This window comes from Elephas maximus, chromosome X (assembly GCF_024166365.1).
Source record: "Elephas maximus indicus isolate mEleMax1 chromosome X, mEleMax1 primary haplotype, whole genome shotgun sequence".
In the NCBI taxonomy this organism is placed as follows: Eukaryota; Metazoa; Chordata; class Mammalia; order Proboscidea; family Elephantidae; genus Elephas; species Elephas maximus.
In genome coordinates this window covers 95,538,423-95,553,725 of record NC_064846.1, presented here as the reverse complement: position 1 = coordinate 95,553,725, position 15,303 = coordinate 95,538,423, and the positions used below count along the sequence as shown (strand labels likewise).

The following is a 15,303-nucleotide window of genomic DNA, read 5'->3' as shown; positions in this document are numbered from 1 at the left end:
TGGTCTCAAAATTCAGGTGGGATATACTCAAGGTCATATTTTGGCTCTCGTGGACTTGGTACAATTTTCTTCAGTTTCAGCTTGAACTTGCATGTGAGCAATTGGTGGTCTGTTCCACAGTCAGCCCCTGGCCTTGTCCTGACTGATGATATTTAGTTTTTCCATCATCTCTTTCCACAGACATAGTCAATTTGATTTCTGTGTGTTCCGCCTGGGGACATCCTTGTATATATTCGCCACTTATGTTGGTGAAAGAAGGTATTTGCAATGAAGAAGTCGACTCAAAATGAGAAGAAACAGCTGCAAACATCCATTAATAATCGGAACCTGGAATGTACAAAGTATGAATCTTGGAAAATTAGAAATCAACAAAAATGAAATGGAACACATAAACATTGATATCATAGGCATTAGTGAACTGAAATGGACTGGTATTGGCCATTTTGAATCGGACAGTCATATAGTCTACTATGCTGGGAATGTCAACTTGAAGAGGAATGGCATTGCATTCATCATCAAAAAGGACATTTCAAGATCTATCCTGAAGTACAATGCTGTCAGTGTTAGGATAATACCCATACGCCTACAAGGAACACCAGTTAATGTGACTATTATTCAAATATACGCACCAAGCACTAGGGCCAAAGATGAATAGAAGATTTTTATCAGCTGCTGCAGTCTGAAATTGATTGAACATGCAACCAAGATGCATTGATAATTACTGGTGATTTTAATGCAAGAGTTGGAAACAAAGAAGAAGGATCAGTAGTTGGAAAACTTGGCCTTGGTGATAGAAACAATGCAGGAGATAGAATGATAGAATCCCTGCATACCTGGTATGAATCCCACTTGGTCATGGTGAATTATTTTTTGGACATGTTGAATTCTATTGGCTAGAATTTTGTTGAGGATTTTTGCATCTAAGTTGATGAGGGATACAGCTCTGTAGTTTTCTTTTTTTGTGGTGTTTTTTTACCTGGTTTTGGTATCAGGGATATGCTGGCTTCATAGAACGAGTTTGGGAGTATTCCGTCCTTTTCGATGCTCTGAAATACCTTTAGTAGTAGTGGTGTTAACTCTTTTCTGAACATTTGGTAGAACTCTGCAGTGAAGCTGTCTGGGCCAGGGCTTTTTTGGGGGTGGGGGGAGTTTTTTAATTACCTATTCAATCTCTTCTTTTGTTATGGGTTTATTCAGTTGTTCCACCTCTGTTTGTGTTAGTTTAGGTAGGTAGTGTGTTGCTAGAAATTCACCCATTTCTTCTAGGTTTTCAAATTTGTTAGAGTTCAATTTTTCATAGTAGTCTGATATCATTCTTTTAATTTCTGTTGAGTCTGTTGTAATATCACCCATCTCATTTCTTATTCGGGTTGTTTGCTTCCTCTACTGTTTTTCTTTTGTCAGTTTGGCCAATGGTTTACCAATTTTGTTGATTTTTTCAAAAAAACAGCTTTTGGTCTTGTTAATTATTGCAATTGTTTTTCTGTTTTCTATTTCATTTAGTTCTGCTCTAATTTTTATTATTTGTTTTCTTCTGGTTTCTGAGGGTTTCTTTTGTTGCTGTTTGTATTTGTTCAAGGTGTAGGGATGATTCTTTGATTTTGGTTCTTTCTTCTTTTTGTATGTGTGTATTTATTGATAGAAATTCACCTCTGAGCACTGCTTTTTCTGTTTCCGAAAGGTTCTGATAGGAAGTGTTTTCATTCTTATTGGATTCTATGAATTTCTTTATTCCATCCTTAATGTCTTCTATAATCCAGTCTTTTCTGAGCAGGGTATTGTTCAGTTTCCAAGTGTTGGATTTCTTTTCCCTTCTTTTTCTGTCATTAAACTCCACTTTTACGGCCTTATGGTAAGAGAAGATGCTTTGTAATATTTCAATGTTTTGGGTTTTGCTAAGGCTTGCTTTATGACCTAATATGTGGTCTATTCTAGAGCATGTTCCATGTGCACTTGAAAAGAAAGTATACTTGGCTGCTATTGGGTGGAGTGTTCTGTGTATGTCTATGAGGTCAAGTTGGTTGTTTGTGGCATTTAGATCTTCTTTGTCTTTCCTGAGCTTTTTTCTGGATGTCCTGTCCTTCACTGAAAGTGGTGTGTTGAAGTACCCTACTATTATTGTGGAGGTATCTATCTCAGTTTTCAATACTGATAGAGTTTGTTTTATGTATCTTGCAGCCGTCTTTGGGTGCATAAATATTTAATTTGGTTATACCTTTTTGGTGTATTGTCCCTTTAATCATTATATAGTGTCCTTCCTTATCCTTTCTGTTGGATTTAACTTAAAAGTCTATTTTGTCAGAAATTAATATTGCCACTGTTGCTCTTTTTTGATTGTCGTTTGCTTGATTTCTTGATTTATTTTTTCCATCCTTTGAGTTTTAGTTTGTTTGTGTCTCTAAGTCTAAGGTGTGTCTCTTGTAGGCAGCATATAGACGGATCATGTTTTTTAATCCATTCTGCCACTCTCTGTCTCTTTATTAGTGCATTCAATCCATTTACATTCAGCGTAATTATGGATAGGTACGAATTTAATGCAAACATTTTTGATGTCTTTTTTTGTGTGTTGTTGACAGTTTCTTTTTCCCACTTAATTTTATGGGCTGATTAGATTATCTTTATATATTTTATTTCTTTGTAGCACCTTTTCTACGACTACATTTCTTAGTCGCTCTTTATTATTTTAATGTTGTCTTCTTTTACATCATAACATTGCTGTTACCCAGTTTTGAGCGTTTTTTTTTTTTTTAATCTTGATTTTTTTCTTTGATTTCACTGTCTGGGTTGACTTCTGGTTGCTCTGCCCAGTGTTCTAGACATGGGTTGATACCTGATACTATTGATTTTCTAACCATAGAACTCCCTTTCACATTTCTTGTAGTTTTGGTTTGGTTTTTATGAATTTCCTAAACTTCATTGTAGTTTTATTTGCATCTCCCTAACAGTCACTATGGAAAATCTGGTGTCTTAGTGGTTAAGTGCTATGGCTGCTAAGCAAAAGGTGAGCAGTTCGAATCTACCAGGTGCTCCTTGGAAACTCTAAAGGGCAGTTCTCCTCTGTCCTATAGGGTGACTATGAGTCAGAATCAATACAACAACAGTGGGTTTTTTAATGTGTCTGTCAGTTTGTCCTACTGTGGGGGCTTGAGTGTTGCTGTGATGCTGGAATCTATGTCATGGTATTCAGATGCCAGCAGGGTCACCCATAGAGGACAAGTTTCAACTAAAGTTCCAGACTAAAATAGACTAGGAAGAAGGAACCATCAGTCTACTCCTGAAAAGAATTAGCCAGTGAAACTTTATGAGTAGCAGCAGAACATTGTCTGATATAGTGCTGGAAGATGAGCCCCCCCAGGTTGGAAGGCACTCAAAATATGACCGGGGAAGAGCTGCCTCCTCAAAGTAGAGTCGACCTTAATGAAGTGGATAGAGTAAAGCTTTTGGGACCTTCATTTGCTGATGTGGCATGATTCAAAATTAGAAGAAACAGTTGCAAACATCCTCTAATAATCAGAACTTGGAATGTACAAAGTGTGAATCTAGGAAAACTGGAAATCATCAAAAATGAAATGGAATGTATAAACATCGATATCCTAGGCATTAGTGAGCTGAAATGGACTGGTATTGGCCATTTTGAATCGGACGATCATATAGTCTTCCATGCTGTGCATGACAACTTGAAGAGGAATGGTGTTGCATCCATAGTCAAAAATAACATTTCAAGATCTATGCTGAAGAACAACGTTGTCAGTGACATAATATCCATACAACTACAAGGAAGAGCAGTTAATATGACTATTATTCAAACTTAAGCACCAAACACTAAGGCCAAAGATGAAGAAATTGAAGATTTTTATCAGCTTCTGCGGTCTGAAATTGATCGAACATGCAGTCAGTATGCATTGATAATTACTGGTGATTGGAATGCAAAAGTCGGAAACAAGAAGGATTGGTAGTTGGAAAATATGGCCTCAGTGTTGGAAACAATGCCAGAGATCGAATGATGGAATTTTACAAGACCAATGACTTCTTCATTGTAAATACCTTTTTTCACCAACATAAATGGCAACACGGATCTTGCCAGATGGAACACACAGGAATCAAATTGACCACATCTGTGGAAAGAGATGATGGAAAAGCTCAATATCATCAGTCAGAGCAAGGCCGGGGCCAATTGTGGAACAGACCATCAACTGCTCATGTGCAAGTTCAAGGCAACACTGAAGAAAATCAGAGCAAGTCACGAGAACCAAAATACAACCTTGAGCTTATCCCACCTGAATTTAGAGACCATCTGAAGAATAAATTTGATGCGTTGAACACTAATGACCGAAGACCAGACGAGTTGTGGAATGACATCAAGGGCATCATACATGTAGAAAGCAAGGGTCATTGAAACGACAGGGAAGAAACAAAAGTCCAAGATGGATACCAGAGGGGACTCTGAAACTTGCTCTCAAATGTCGAGCAGCTAAAGCAACAGGAAGAAACGATGAAGTAAAAGAACTGAAGATTTCAAAGGGTGGCTGGAGAAGACAAAGTAAAGTATTATAATGACATGTGCAAAGAGCTGGAGATGGAAAACCACAAGGGAAGAACATGCTTGGCGTTACTCAAGCTGAAAGAACTGAAGAAAAAATTCAGACCTCAAGTTGCAATATTAGAGGATTCTACAGGAAAAATATTAAATGATGCAGGAAGCAACAAAAGAAGATGGAAGGAATACACAGAGTCGTTATACCAAAAAGAATTAGTCGATGTTCAACCATTTCAAGAGGTAGCATATGATCAGGAACCGAAGGTACTGAAGGAAGAAGTCCAAACTGCACTGAAGGCATTGGCAAAAAACAAGGCTCCAGGAATTGACGGAATATTAATCGAGATGTTTCAACAAATGGATGCTGTGCTAAAAGTGCTCACTCTTCTATGCCAAGAAATATGGAATACAGCAACCTGGGCAATTGACTGGAAGAGATCCATATTTATACCTATTTTACAGAAACATGATCCAGGCGAATGTAGAAATTATCCAACAATACCATTAACATCACACGCAAGTGAAATTTTGCTGAAGATCATTCAAAAGCTGCTGCATCAGTATATCAACAGGTAACTGCCAGAAATTCAGGACAAATTCAGAAGAGGACGTGGAACCATGGATATCATCACTGATGTCAGATGGATTCTGGCTGAAAGCAGAGAATATCAGAATGATGTTTACCTGTGTTTTTTTGACTATGCCAAGTTTTTCGACTGTGTGGGTCATATCAAATTGTGGATAACATTTTGAAGAATGGGAATTTCAGAATACTTTTGCTCATGAGGAACCTGTACACAGATCAACAGGCAGTTGTTTGGACAGAACAAGGGGATACTGAGTGGTTTAAAGTCAGGAAAGGTGTGCATCAGGGTCGTAGCCTTTCACCATACCTATTCAATCATAATCTGAGAAGCTGGACTATATAAAGAAGAACGGGGCATCAGGATTGGAGGAAGACTCATTAATGACCTGTGTTATGCAGATGACACAATCTTGCTTGCTGAAAATGAAGAGGATTTGAAGCACTTACTAATGAAGATCAAAGACCATAGCCTTCTGTATGGATTACACCTCAACTTAAAGTAAACAAAAATCCTGAAAACTGGACCAATGAGTGACATCATGATAAACAGAGAAAACATTGAAGTTGTCGAGGATTTCATTTTACTTGGATTCACAATCAATACCCATGGAAGCAGCAGACAAAAAATTAAAGGACGCATTGCATTGGGCAAATCTGCTGCAAAGGACCTCTTTAATGTGTTGAAGAGCAAAGATGTTACCTTGAAGACTAAGGTGCACCTGACCCAAGCCATGGTATTTCCAATCGCATCATATGCATGTGAAACCTGGACAGTGAATAAGGAAGACAGAAGAATTGACACCTTTGAATTGTGGTGTTGGCGAAGAATATTGAACGTACTAGGGACTGTCAAAAGAACGAACAAGGAGACGGAGCCAAGGTGGCGGAATATACAGATGCTTCCAGTGAGCCCTCTTTACAACAAAGACCTGAAGAAACAAGTGAAACGAGTATATGTGTGAAAAGCTGGGAGCCCTGAGCATCAAAGGCAAGCTTAGACAACAAACTGAGGGGCGGGGGAAGAAGAGACTGTTCAGAAGTGGAGAGGAATTGCCGGACCTGAACCGCAGGAAGCCCTCAGGCACCATTCCCAGAGTGGCAGCGGTGGTGGTGGGCTGGTACTAGCGTTCGCCTGCAGTTTCCTCGGGGAGAAGCAGCCAGCCACGCAGCCTACTCAGACCTCTGGAACCTGAGAAGAACAGCACTCTCGGCAAAAGCTAAGTACTTGCCTACATTGTACCGCACCCCCCCCCCACCCCAAGCCACTTTCAACAGCTGAATTCCTGGGCCTGAGATAGACCCTGGTGAGCACCTAGAACCATCCTCCCTGCCTTGGGGAAGGAAAAAATTTGCAGTTGGGGGGAAAAGATAATTTGCTAGCTCCATTAACTGGGGGAGCTCAAGACAGAAGTGGCTCCTGTCCAGGCATAAACAGTCCGTGCACCTTGAACAACTTTCCCTTCTGCATGGACCTGTGTGGGCCTATTTTGGGAGAATAGGCCATTGTTGGCAAACTCCAACCATTTCTGTGGAGAGGTGGGTGTTTGATGTTTGACTTTGCTTTGCCTATTAAACAAGGTCCTCACCTACCCATATCAGGGACCTAAGGACTGGTAGCTCCACTCAGGTCACCCAGCCACCTGCAACAGGGGCCAAAAGATAACTGGTACCTCCCAGTCCTTACAACCAAAAACTTTGGGTGACCATGGTCCCTCTGCAGAACCCACCCACCAGCACTCTCTAGGGAACAGACACACATTTTCCTCAGAGACACTTGGGGGTTGGTTCTCGGCCCCCTGCCTTGTTCAGAGCATGACCCCCTGCTACAATCAGATACCGGTATGTACGCCAATCACCTCTGCACGCTTAAGACTGTAGGACAGAGCCTATACCACACACTTGATGATCAGCTACCTGGAAACCTGAGCTGAATTCATACAAGAAAACTGAATGGACTCCTAGACTGATATACTTGATAACAGCTCTAGCCAGCTGGGGACAGGACACCAGAGCTCCAAAGGCAAAAATAATCAAGCTAGCTCACTCAAGCAACCCATAGGGGTATACCAGAACAAAAGAAAGCAAGCAGCTATGACACAGTAAGCAAGCATAAATTAATACAATAACTTATAGACCCTCGCAGACAAGAGTCAATGTCCAGTCACATAAAGAAACAGACCATGATCACCTCAACAGGCTCTCAAAACAAAGAATCCAGGGATCTTCTAGATGAAAGTGCATTCCTGGAATTACCAGATGCAGAATAAAAAAGTTTAATATACAGAACCCTTCAAGACATCAGGAAGGAAATGAGGCGATACGCAGAACAAACCAAGGAACACACAGATAAAGCAGCTGAAGAAATTAGAAAGATTATTCAGGAACATAATGAAAAGTTTAATAAGCCGGAAAAATCCATATACAAACAGCAATCAGAAATTCAGAAGATTAACAATAAAATTACAGAAGCGGACAACTCAATAGAAAGTCAGAGGAGCAGAACTGAGCAAGTAGATGCTAGAATTTCTAAACTTGAAGATAAATCATTTGGCACTAATTTATTTGAAGAAAAATCAGATAAATGAATTAAAAAACGTGAAGAAACCTTAAGAATCATGTAGGACTCTATCAAGAGAAATAACTGACGAGTGATTGGAATACCAGAACAGGGAGGGATAACAGAAAATACAGAGAAAATTGTTGAAGATTTGTTGGCAGAAAACTTCCCTGATACTGTGAAAGATGAGAAGATATCTATCCAAGATGCTCATCGAACTCCACATAAGGTAGATGTTAAAAGAAAGTCACCAAGACATATAATAATCAAACTTGCCAAAACCAAAGATAAAGAGAGAATTATAAGAGCAGTGAGGGATAAATGAAAAGTCACCTACAATGGAGAGCCAATAAGAATAAGCTCGGACTACTCGGCAGAAACCATGCAGGCAAGAAGGCAATGGGAGGACATATTCAAAAAAATTGAAGAAAAAAATTGCCTGCCAAGAATCATATATCCAGCAAAACTGTCTCTTAAATATGAAGGTGAAATTAAGACATTTCCAGATAAACACGAGTTTAGGGAATGCGTTAAAACCAAAGCAAAACTACAAGAAATACTAAACGTAGTTCTTTTGTTAGAAAATCAATAATATCAGGTATCAACCCAAGACTAGAACACTGGGCAGAGCAACCAGAAGTCAACCCAGACAGGGAAATCCAAAAAAAAAATAAAAAAACAAAGCAAGATTATGAAAAAAAAGCCCAAAACAGGTTAACGGCGATGTTATTATTTAAAAGAAGACAACATTAATATAGAGGGACTAAGAAATGTAATCATATACTTTCCATATGGAGAGGAAGATACTGCAATACAAAGAAATAAAAGCTAGTTTTAAATATAGAAAAATATGGGTAAATAATAAGGTAAGCACAAAGGAGAAACACTATCCTACTCATCAACATAAAATACAAGGGAAAAATACAGACTCAGCAGAAACAAAATCAACAACAGCAAATATGAGGAAAGGACAATATATGAAGAAAATCTACACAGCACATAAAATCAAGTGGGAAAAAGAAACTGTCAACACACAAAAAAAGACATCAAAATGATAGACTAAATTCATTAAAAAATTAATAATTTTTTTCCATAATTACCCTGAATGTAAATCGACTAAATGCACCAATAAAGAGACATAGAGAGTGGCATAATGGATTAAAAAACAAAATCTGTCTATATGCTGCCTACAAAGTTAAATCCATCATAAAGGATAAGGAAGGACACTATATAATGATTAAAGGGACAATATACCAAGAAGGTATAACCATATTAAATATTTATGCACCCAGTGACAGGGCTGCAAGATACATAAAACAAACTCTATCAGCATTGAAAACTGAGATAGATACCTCCACAATAATAGTAGGGTACTTCAACACACCACTTTCAGTGAAGGACAGGACATCCAGAAAAAAGCTCAGGAAAGACAAAGAAGATCTAAATGCCACAAACAACCAACTTGACCTCATAGACATACACAGAACACTCCACCCAATAGCAGCCAAGTATACTATCTTTTCTAGTGCACATAGAACGTTCTCTAGAATAGACCACATATTAGGTCATAAAGCAAGCCTTAGCAAAACCCAAAACATTGAAATATTACAAAGCATCTTCTCTTACCATAAGGCCGTGAAAGTGGAGTTTAATGACAGAAAAAGAAGGGAAAAGAAATCCAACACTTGGAAACTGAACAATACCCTGCTCAGAAAAGACTGGATTATAGAAGACATTAAGGATGGAATAAAGAAATTCATAGAATCCAATAAGAATGAAAACACTTCCTATCAGGACCTTTCGGAAACAGAAAAAGCAGTGCTCAGAGGTGAATTTCTATCAATGAATACACACATACAAAAAGAAGAAAGAACCAAAATCAAAGAATTATCCCTACAACTTGAACAAATAGAAAGAGAGCAATGACAGAAACCCACAGGCACCAGAAGAAAACAAATAATAAAAATTACAGCTGAACTAAATGAAATAAATAGAAAACCGAAAAACAATTCCAATAATTAACAAGACCAAAAGCTGTTTTTTTGAAAAAATCAACAAAATTGATAAACCATTGGCCAAACTGACAAAAGAAAAATGGGAGAGGAAGCAAATAATTCGAATAAGAAATGAAGGGATCGATATTACAACCGACCCAACTCAAATTAAAAGAATCATATCAGATACTAGGAAAAACGATACTCAAACAAATTTGAAAACCTAGAAGAAATGGATGAATTCCTAGAAACATACTACATACCTAAACTAACACAAACAGAGGTAGAACAACTAAAGAGACCCATAACAAAAGAAGAGATTGAAAAGGTAATCAAAAAACTCCCAAATAAAAAAGCCCTGGTCCGGACAGCTTGACTGCAGAGCTCTACTGAACTTTCAGAGAAGAGCTAACACCACTGCTACTAAAGGTATTTCAGAGCATAGAAAAGGACAGAATACTACCAAACTCATTCTATGAAGCCACCATATCCCTGATACCAAAACGAGGCAAAGACACGACAAGAAAAGAAAATTATAGACCTATATCCCTTATGAATGTAGATGCAAAAATCCTCAACAAAATTCTAGCCAATAGAATTCAACAACATATCCAAAAAATAATTTACCATGAGCAAGTGGGATTCATACCAGTTATGCAGGGATGGTTCAACATTAGAAAAACAATTAATGTAATCCACCACATAAATAAAACAAAAGACAAGAATCACATGATTTTATCAATTGATGCAGAAAAGGCATTTGACAAAGTTCAACATTCATTCATGATAAAGACTCTCAGCAAAATAGGAATAGAAGGAAAATTCCTCAACATAATAAAGGGCATTTATACAAAGCCAACAGCCAACATCACCCTAAATGGAGAGAGCCTGAAAACATTCCCACTGAGATCGGGAACCAGACAAGGATGCCCTTTATCACCACTCTTATTCAACATTGTGCTGGAAGTCCTAGCCAGAGCAATTAGGCTAGACAAAGAAATAAAGGGCATCCAGGTTGGCAAGGAAGAAGTCAAAGTATCTCTATTTGCAGATGACATGATCTTATACATAGAAAACCCTAAGGAATCCTCCAGAAAACTACTGAAACTAATAGAAGAGTTCAGCAGAGTATCGGGATACAAGATAAACATACAAAAACCAGTTGGATTCCTCTACACCAACAAGAAGAACATTGAAGAGGAAATCACCAAATCAATACCATTTACAGTAGCCCCGAAGAAGATAAAACACTTAGGAATAAATCTTACCAGAGATGTAAAAGACATACAAAGAGAACCACAGTACACTTCTGCAAAAAACCGAAAGATACTTACATAAGTGGAAGAACATACCTTGCTCATGGACAGGAAGACTTAACATTATAAAAATGTCTATTCTACCAAAAGTGATCTATACATTTAATGCAATTCCAGTCCAAATCCCAAGGATATTCTTTAATGAGATGAAGAAACAAATCACCAACTTCATATGGAAAGGAAAAAAGGCCCGGATAAATAAGGTATTACTGAAAAAGAAGAACAAAGTGGGAGGCCTTGCTCTGCCTGATTTTAGAACCTATTATACCACCATAGTAGTCAAAATAGCCTGGTAGTGGTACAACAACAGATACCTGGAGCAACGGAATGGAATTGAGAATCCAGACATAAATCCATCCACATATGAGCAGCTGATAATTGACAACGGCCCCAAAACAGCTAAATGGGGAAAAGAAAGTCTTTTTAACAAATGGTGCTGGCATAATTGGATATCCACCTGCAAAAAAAATGAAACAAGACCCATACCTCACTCCATGCACAAAAACATGCTTAAAATGGATCAAAGACCTAAATATAAAACCTAAAACGATAAAGATCGTGGAAGAAAAAATAGGGACAACGTTAGGAGCCCTAATACATGGCATAAACAGTATACAAAACATTATAAAGAATGTAGAAGAAAAACTAGATAACTGGGAGCCCCTAAAAAGCAAACAGCTATGCTCATCCAAAGACGTCACCAAAAGAGTAAAAAGACTACCTACAGACTGGGAAAAAGTTTTTAGCTATGACATTTCTGATCAGCGCCTGAACTCTAAAATCTACATGACACTGCAAAAACTCAACTGCAAAAAGACAAATAACCCAATTAAAAAATGGGCGAAAGATATGAACAGACATTTCACTAAAGAAGACATTCAGGTAGCTAACAGATGTATGAGGAAATGTTCACGATCATTAGCCATTAGGGAAATGCAGATCAAAGCTACAATGAGATTTCATTTCACCTCAACAAGGCTGGCATTAATCCAAAAAACACAAAATAATAAATGTAGGAGAGGCTGTGGAGAGATTGGAACACTTATACACTGCTGGTGGGAATGTAAAATGGTACAACCACTTTGGAAATCGATTATGCACTTCCTTAAAAAGCTAGAATTAGAACTAGCATAAAAAAAAATAGGATCCAGCAATTCAACTCCTTGGAATATATCCTAGAGAAATAAGAGCCTTTACATGAACAGATATATGCACACCCATGTTTATTGCAGCTCTGTTTACAATAGCAAAAAGGGGGATGCAACCAAGGTGCCTATCAATGGATGAATGGATAAATTATGGTATATTCACAGAATGGAATACTACGCTTCGATAAAGAACAGTGAAGAATCTGTGAAACATTTCATAACATGGAGGAACCTGGAAGGCATTATGCTGAGTGAAACTAGTTCGTTGCAAAAGGACAAATATTGTATAAGACCACTATTATAAGAACTGGAGAAATAGTTTAAACTGAGAAGAAAACATTCTTTCGTGGTTACGAGAGGGGGGAGGGAGGGCGGCTCAGAGAGGGGCATTCAGTAATTAGACAGCACACAATACAGGGGAGGTCAGCGCAGTTGGACTAAACCAAAAGCAAAGAAGTTTCCTGAATAAACTGAATGCTTCAAAGGCCAGCGTAGCAGGGGCAGGGGTCTGGGGACCATGGTTTCTGGCGACATCTAAGTGAACTGGCATAATAAAATCTATTAAGAAAACACTCTGCATCCCACTTTGAAGAGTGGCGTCTGGGGTCTTAAACGCTAGGAAGCAGCCATTTAAGATGCATCAACTGGTTTCAACCCACCTGGATCAAAGGAGAATGAAGAACACCAAGGACACAAGGTGATTAGGAGCCGAAGAGACAGAAAGGGCCACATGAACCAGAGACTGCATCATCCTGAGACCAGAAGAACTAGATGGTGCCTGGCTACAACCAATGACTGCCCTGACAGAGAACACAACAGAGAACCCCTGAGGGAGCAGGAGAGCAGTGGGATGCAGACTCCAAATTCTCATAAGACCAGACTTAATGGTATGACTGAGGCTAGCAGGACCCTGGTGGTTATGGCCCCCAGAACTTCTGTTGGCCCAGGACAGGAACCATGTTCGAAGCCAACTCTTCAGTCATGGATTGGACTGGACAATGGGTTGGAGAGGGATGCTGGTGAGGAGTGAACTTTTTGGATCAGGTGGACACTTGAGACAATGTTGGCATCTCCTGCCTGGAGGGGAGATGAGAAGGTGGAGGAGGTTAGAAGCTGGAGAAGTGGACACGAAAAGAGAGTGGAGGGAGAGAGCGGGCTGTCTCGTTAGGGAAAGAGTAATTGGGAGTGTGAAGCAAGGTGTATACTCATAGCTCATAGCGACCCTATAGGGTCGCTATGAGTCGGAATCCACTCGAGGGCACTGGGCTTGGGCTTGGAGCAAGGTGTATATGGGTTTTTGTGTTAGAGACTGACTGGATTTGTAAACTTTCACTTAAAGCACAATAAAAATTATTAAAAAAAAAAAAAAAGAACAAGGCCGTCGCCGCTGCTACAGGGTGGAGACAGCTCTTGAGTCGCCTGGCGGCTTCTGTTGGCTCAGCGGCATGAGGGACTGGCCACCGCGCGTTGCCGGCCCAGCCCGGCCGAGCTTGTCCTGTGTCCCCCGTCTGGTCCGGGTGTCCTAGCAGCGCCCCGACGGCGACTCCGCTGGACGCGCGGACCGGGCCGGAGCCCGGGCCCCAAACCTGCGTTGTCCTGAGGCATTTGCTGTACATCTGCCGCGGACAAGTGGTGCGGGCTTCGGCTGAGGTTCCAAACAGCTGGGCATCCCCACAGCTAACTTCCCTGAACAAGTAGTAGATAATCTACCACCTGATGTATTCAGTGGCATTTATTATGGTTGGGCCAGTGTTGGAAGCGGAGATGTCCATAAGATTGTGGGGAACGTAGGATGGAACCCCTACTACAAGAATACGAAAAAGTCCATGGAAACTCATGCATACCTTCAAAGAAGACTTCTATGGGGAAATCGTCAATGTGGCCTTCGTGGGCTACCTGAGACCAGTAAACAACTTTGATTCTTTAGAGTCGCTTATTTCAGCAATTCAAGGTGATACTGAGGAAGCTAAGAAATGAGTAGATTTACCAGAACATTTGAAACTCAAAGAAGACAATTTCTTCCAGGTTCCTAAAAGCAAAATACTGAAGGGCCACTGCTGAAAAATCATCTTATTTATTCATTCACTGTTTTCTAGTATTTCACTGTTCATAACTCTGCAGTCTCATCTTGGTTGTATTTTAAAAATCTAACATTTTCCTTCAGTTGTGAATTAGTTTAAATGTTACAATGTAGTGGCTATATTATGCTTCAACTGTAAAACCCATCATGCCACACAGTACTAGGAAGATTAATTTAAAAATCAAGGCTCTTTTTTATGTATTATGTTAATAAAACTTTCAAATCTTTTCAAAACATGCCACTAGAAAGTTCTTATATTCTTATGATGGAAATAAAATGTATGTAAGTCTGGATGCAAAGGCACGTCTGGGAAAACACCAGTGTATCTGTACTTGTACGGCACATCCAGCTAAACAGAGAAGGCTTATGGAAGTACATGCACTAAAAACAGAGGTTTGGTAGTTGATTATAAACCTAAGGGGGAAAATCCATACTTTGTATTTTTGATGTATTGTACATTCACATATTTTATTACAGACATTGAAAACTTGGCGGCATTTCATTTTAGTCGTTTCCTTCATGAGTTCAAAACATTGTGCTTGTCCATTTTTTTAAAATAAACCTGCCTCAATTCTAAGTCAATTCTTGACTCCCTCCTCCTACCATTTGTTGATTTTTTTTTTAAGACAAAGGAAAATGAATGTTTTTCAAATCTATAGGTCTCATTTTTGTGTTGGGTAACAGTTCTCTCTCCTTTTTAAGAGTAGATATCCTTGTTCAATATTTTTCTTGATTTTGGTCTTTTTTCCATTAAGTGATTGCCAGTATCAGTTTTGTCAACTGAGAATATCTTACAGCTGTACACTTCCAAGAGATTGAATTTGTCTGTAGTGTTTCATCCATTCACAGTATGGACAGTGATTACCATATAGATCTGTACTGTAATTTGGGGGGTAGCAGGGGGACTTCATCGTTAGGTTTTCTCAAGATTTAAATTAATGCATAGCAGTTCATTTATATGCACCAGTTTCTTAAGGAACACAAAATGGTTGTCCCTTGCCCCCTGGGAAACTATTTAAGAGCCAGTGAAACGATGAAAAATAGAAGTCTATTTATTTTTAATGTAATTGTATGGTCCTCAGCAA

At 39.1% G+C, this 15,303-nt stretch overlaps 1 pseudogene; it reads left to right on the top strand.

Moving 5' to 3' along the window:
• The window catches only part of LOC126068749 (riboflavin kinase-like), a 54,410-nt pseudogene extending 40,211 nt beyond the window's left edge, over positions 1-14,199 (top strand).
• Positions 14,200-15,303: the final 1,104 nt, after the last annotated feature.